Genomic DNA, 6432 nt, shown 5'->3' on the forward strand with positions numbered 1-6432 from the left:
TTTTGTTGGCACTTGAATACTTGAATAAACAGCCACCTCTCTCAGCTTTTGCAGAGAGGCAAAAAGAGATAACCAGAAGCTGGGCTGCTGCCTCCTCTAGAACATGACCATGCTGAGCCAAGGACGGAGTGGGGCAGGGGTAACGAAAAATGCCATACAATTTCCTACATTTTTAAGGTGAATTTTTTATTAGGTATCTACGTGGTTGTTGTAGACCTTTGTTTTCCAGAGCTAATCTAAGATTTGTTCAGCAATTTTCTGGTCATTTTATGATAGTTCCATGGGGAAATGAGGAATTGAAACTTCCTAGTCTGCCATTTTGCTGATGTCAATCCTTTGAGGAAGTTTTGACTAGTTAAGACTATCACTTTTCAAAACCAAAAGCAAACAATAGATCAAGCAAAATTAGCAACACACTTAGACCAAAGCTAATTTCAGTAATGTCCATAAAACCTCTTACAAATCCATAATAAAAATATAAAAATCAAGTAAATGACATAAACAGCTAATTTAAAGAAAAAGAAATGCTACTTTTTCTTTTGATGACTTTAAAGTATACACTAACCTCTTAAACAGTCCTATTTCTAGATAAAGAATAAGACTAGGCATTCTATACATGCTGTAAACTATATTAGAGGTTTCTTTTTGAATTTTGGATTTACCTATTTTATCAACAAATATTTATGATAGTAAGGCTTCCCTCTCCCCAGTTCTTTCCACTTTTACTTCCTACTTTTTAGGGACCAGCTCTCATATTCTTATTATAAGATCATCCCATGATACAGATAAAGGTTACTCTTAGGTGAAAAGCAAGAGGCATGTTCAAAAGCAACAACATCCCTTCCAACTCTGGGCTTTCTTTTAATTTCTCCTGTTGATTTAAAATTTGCATTATAAAACGGAGGTCGATTTCCATGATCATAAACTCTCCAATAACCAATTCAGTCGGATTATGGTAAGTTATGGCTTGCTTTTGATACTTCAGACTTCCTTCTGTGATCACTTAGAAGTTTTGTCAGACATTTGTGTTTCCATTTATTAGAAGCCTAGTGGATTTAATTAGGATATTTTAAATGGAGGATGATAGTGAAGTTGTGTCTATAATTTTACTTTTGATTTTAATAAATAAATATCGAATTCAGGGCCTAGGAATTGAACAGCCGTGTCATAACACTGTTAATAAAGGAGAGACCCCATTCACCTAAATCCATTTCATAGATTTATAAGAAACAACAAGATGTTACCACTTTTCTATTTTTGCTTGTGTTGCCTGGGTTTTTGGTGTCATATCCAAAAAAATCACTGGCCAAGGCCAATGTCAAGAAGTTTTTCCTCTGTGTTTCTTCTAAGAGTTTTACAGTTTCACATCTCATGTTTAGGTATTTAAACTAATTTGAGTGGATTTTTTGTGTATGGTGTAAGACAGGGTTCAATTTTATTCTTTTGCATATGGATACTGAGCTTTCCAAACACCATTTACTGGAGAGACTATCCTGTCCTCTGTTGTGTGTTCTTGGCAGCCCTGTCAAAGAACTTGACCATCTATGCATGGGTTTATTTATGGGCTCTCTAGTCTGTTCCATTAGTCTGTTTTTAAGCCAGTACCCTACTGTCTCGATTACTGTAGTTTTGTCACATAGTTTGAAATCAGGACATTTTACGCCTTCAGCTTTGTTCTTGCTCAAGATTGCTTTGGCTTTTTGGGGTCTTTTGTGGTTTCATATACATTTTAGGAAAATTTTCTATTTCTATAAAAATGCCATTGAGATTTTGATAGGGATTATGTTTGAATGTGTAGGCCACTTTGAGTAGTATGGACATTTTAATAATATTAATTCTAATCCATGAACACAGGATGTCTTTACATTTACTTGTGTCTGTTTTAATGACTTCCATCAATGTTTTATAGTTTTCAGTGTTCAAGTCTTTCACTTCTTTAAGTTTTTTCTTAAGTATTTTATTCTTCTCAATGCTATTGCCTTCACAATAGCTAAAACATGGAAGCAACCTATATGCCCATTGATGGATGAATGGATAAAGAAAATATGGCATACACATACAATGGAATATTATTCTACCTTACAAAAGGAAGTTCTGCCATTTGTGACAACATGGATGAACCCAGAGAATGTTACGCTGAGTGAAATAAGCCAGATGCAGAAGGACAGAAGGATGCTACATTATATCATTTATATGATGAATCTGGAATAGTCAAACTCATAGAAGGAGGGAGTGACATGGTGGCTGCCAGGGGCTAGGAGGAGGTGTAAACAGAGAGGTATCAGTCAAAGGGTACCAAGTCCAGGTTATACAATATGAGTAAGCCCTAGAGATCTACTGTACAGTTCAGTGCCTATAGTTAACAATGCTGTATTATATATTTAAAAATTTGCTAAAAAGGTAATTTCATGTTGTGATATATCACAAAAATAATAATAAATGAATAGAATAAAGGGAAACTTTTGGAGGTGATGGATATGTTTATGGTATGGATTGTGGTGATGGTTTCACAGAAGTATACTTGTCTCCAAGCTCATCAAGTTATATATATTAAATATTCACAGCTTTTTGTATATCGATCATACCTCGATAGAGTGGCTTAAAATGAAGGAATAAAACAGTGCATATCTCATGACATTAAAAACAAAGTATCACTTTCAATTACCTTGTAAAATTACAAAAAATACAATAAATAAATAAAAGTTTAGGTTAGGCTGGGCGCAGTGGCTCACGCCTGTAATCCCAGCACTTTGAGAGGCCGAGGTGAGTGGATCACGAGGTCAGGAGATCGAGACCACCTTGGCTAACATGGTGAAACCCCGTTTCTATTAAAAATACAAAAATTGGCCAGGTGTGGTGGCAGGGACCTGTAGTGCCAGCTACTCAGGAGGCTGAGGCAGGAATTGTTTGAACCGGGAAGGCAGAGGTTGCAGTGAGCTGAGATCGTGCCAGTGCACTCCAGTCTGAGGGACAGAGTGAAACTCCATCTCAAAAAAAAAAAAAAAAAAAAAAAGTTTAGATTAAACCAGAAGCTCTGTGTGGCAAACATTGGTTTCTTTTTCAGAGGGGAAATTCAAGTTCAATACCGCTCAGTGGACATGAGCGAGAGTAGGGAGAGGGACATTTGTTATTTTCTCTCTTAAAGTTGTTGCTGTGGTCTTTGGTTGCGCCTAGTTCAAACTAGCGAAAGCTCAGTGAGCAGAAATAGAAGTGACACTGGCTGGTAAGAGGAACTGTATCTTCACTTTAGAGAAAGGATTCAAAAAGAAAAGAAATGCTTCCTAGAATTTCAGCCAATACAGATCAGAACCATGTCCTTTCCGAATCGGGACTGTGAAGGGACCAGCTGAGTGCAGTTCACAATGACTGTCTATCTGGTGCTCTCAGGGAATTTAACCATTTGTTTAGGTTCATAATATATTCATCGCATTACATACCCACAAGAAGTTTGAATGATGAAAAGGTCTAGCCTTACTTTGGCTTCCTGCCAACCCAGAGAACATTGGTTGGTCCAATCTCCTTGTTCCTATTGTTAAAAAGTAAACTGATACTAATGGCACAATGTATGTTATTTGGGTGATGAATACCCTAAAGACCCTGACTCCATCACTATGCAATCTACGCATGGAACAAAATGGCACTAGTACTCCCATAAATCTATACAAATAAAAAAGTAAACTGAGGCACAATACAGTTTTACAGTGCTTCTGAACCAGCAATGATTCATGAACCAGAAGTGGTTGGGGAGCTCCACCAAGGGAACACAAGAGAAGGCTTCTTCAGGACAGAGACAGAAGTAGAGCAAAGACAGCGCTTGACTGTTTACAGTTATACAGCTACCTTATTTGGTCTGTCTCATTGGAAAGTCCTTAGTTATATAATTATAAGTTTGTTGGCTGCTTCTGATTGGTTGTGTTTATGTTTTCTTTAATATAGGCATTTATAAGATATAGTGCTCAAGTTATTATGTTTGCATATGTCACTTATGTTTGCAGATCAAGCAAGGTCGAGGTCGCTTATGAGCCCTTGCTGGTTTGGTATGTTCATGGATTCTTCTGGCCTGGTCTCCATTTTAATGTACTTTAACACCATGAATAAAGGTTTACTTCTGAGACTCTAAGAGCCCGTTTAAATTAAACCTATGCATGATATTGCCTCAAATACCCAACAGCTCACTGATAATTGGATATTCATTGCTGGCACAAATGTTAAGTATTACTGAGCAATTAGTTCTCTCTATATTTGGCCCTCACAGAGTGTAATTATTGTATTGTTCAGTACTAATCTGCCTTTTCACATACATGCATTGAGAAGAGAGTCTTCTGTTTGCCCCACAATTTCAATTCTCTGTATTTGTGGTTAGAAACTGCGGTGACGCAATCCTCGTGTCTAAATTCATTCATTCGGGAGATTGTAAAGATGGTTCCGTAAAGCCTCAGTATTGTAGGTGCTGATAATGATGATAATGAAAATGATAAACTTTCCCTTATAAATCTTATAATGAATTGACTAGACTGCCTACAGACTATACGCTATCTTTGTCTATAGGTAAAATGGTTGTAATTGGCCGGGGGCAGTGGCTCACGCCTGTAATCACAGCACTTTGGGAGGCCAAGGTGGGTGGATCACGAGGTAAGGAGATCGAGACCATCCTGGCTAACACAGTGAAACCTCGTCTCTACTAAAAATACAAAAAATTAGCCGGGCGTCGTGGCACGTGCCTGTAGTCCCAGCTACTCTGGAGGCTGAGGCAGGAGAATTACTTGAACCCGGTAGGCGGAGCTTGCAGTGAGCTGAGATCGCACCACTGCATTACAGCCAGGGTGACAGAGCAAGACTCTGTCTCAGGAAAAAAAGAAATTAAAAAAACAAAAACGGTTGTTTTATTAAGAATTGTTATTAGGAACGGGCAAAGAAGAACAGTGTCTGTGTAGTTCAGCATGTGAGTGGTAAGTTGCTAATTATATCTGGCTTGTCACTCCGGTCTCTGTAACTTGCTGTGTTTTGTCAAGTGATTCTTCCAGAAATTTTGTGTATATTATCTTACTAAACTCTCATTAAAGTGGCCCCTCAAATGGAAGGAGGGAACTTAGAGTTTTTAGAATGTGAATAAATTTAAGGGACTTTGGCTTCTAGAATTCTGTAGATCTCTGTTTTGCTGGGAATATACAGCTTCCCATTATTCTGAGATTGGCTGATCTGTAATGCTGTGAAATATCAGTGTTTACTAAATTTGTTATTTTACATTTATGGGCATACTTGTTTTTTTAATTCTCTCTCTCTCTTTTTTTGAGACAGGTTCTCCCTCTGTTACCCAGGCTGGAGTGCAGTGGCGCACTCATGACTCAATGCAAACTTGAATTTGCCTGGACTCAAGTGATCCTCCCACCTCAGCCTCCCAAGTAGCTGAGACTATAGGCATGCACCAATATGCCCAGCTAATTTTTGTAATTTTTGTAGAGATGGAGTTTTACCACGTTGCCCAGGCTGGTCTTGAACTCCTAGGCTCAAGCAATCTCCTAAAGTGTTGGGATTACAGGCATGATCCACTGCTCCCAGCCTTAATTCTTCTAAAAAGGGGAAAATGAGGTTTTTCACTATTGCTCCAATCACCATCATAGCTAAATAAGTTAATGCACATAGTTAAGAAATGTACAGTAGAGAGGAAACAATCTGTGTTGTATTTAGAAACTAGCAAGAATTAAGGACTAATAATATCTGAATATGAACTGGTATTAAGCCCAAACTAGTGCATCAGGAGACCATCAATAAAATTTATTTATCGAAAGCCATTTATTAGTCAACCAAAGTCGTGGGAAATTTAATCTGTATAAGGAGTCATAAGGCATAAGGGATAGGTATGAAGGATTGTTGAGATGATGTGTTTTATTTCGCTAATAATGCATACGACACCATTCCAATTTTTTTAAATTTAAAACAACAATCATTTATTTGCTTGCTTCTCAAGCCTTGGTAATCGTGTTTGGCAATGAGACCTTGTTGCATGCTTGCTAATATCCCACTGGCCAAAGCTAGTCAAATGGCCAAGCCTAGAGTCAGCGTGGGAGAAGGCCACACAAGGGTTTGAATTCTGAGGACAAGTCTCTTTCATTGAAGGCCAAAGAAACAGTCTACCTCAGAGGGTCGCTGGGGAGTTATAGTACAAAGAATAAACCTCACCCTGCCTTCAAGGCGCTCACAGAGAAGAAATGTTTTGAATATTAGTGAAGTATTCCTGGACATCCCAATGGATAGATGTGAGGGACAGTCACGTACTCAGGACATCTGTTTGCTTATGGTGTTATGTTACAGATGTCACAAATGAAAATCAGAGACATGTAGCCCTGAGCCCAGTAACTATAAAGCGGTCTAGCTGAAGCTGGAGCCCACAAGAGGGCACTTTGCACCATGATGCACGCTTGTTTCTTGCCA

Source organism: Gorilla gorilla, chromosome 3, assembly GCF_029281585.2.
Source record: "Gorilla gorilla gorilla isolate KB3781 chromosome 3, NHGRI_mGorGor1-v2.1_pri, whole genome shotgun sequence".
NCBI lineage: Eukaryota > Metazoa > Chordata > Mammalia > Primates > Hominidae > Gorilla > Gorilla gorilla.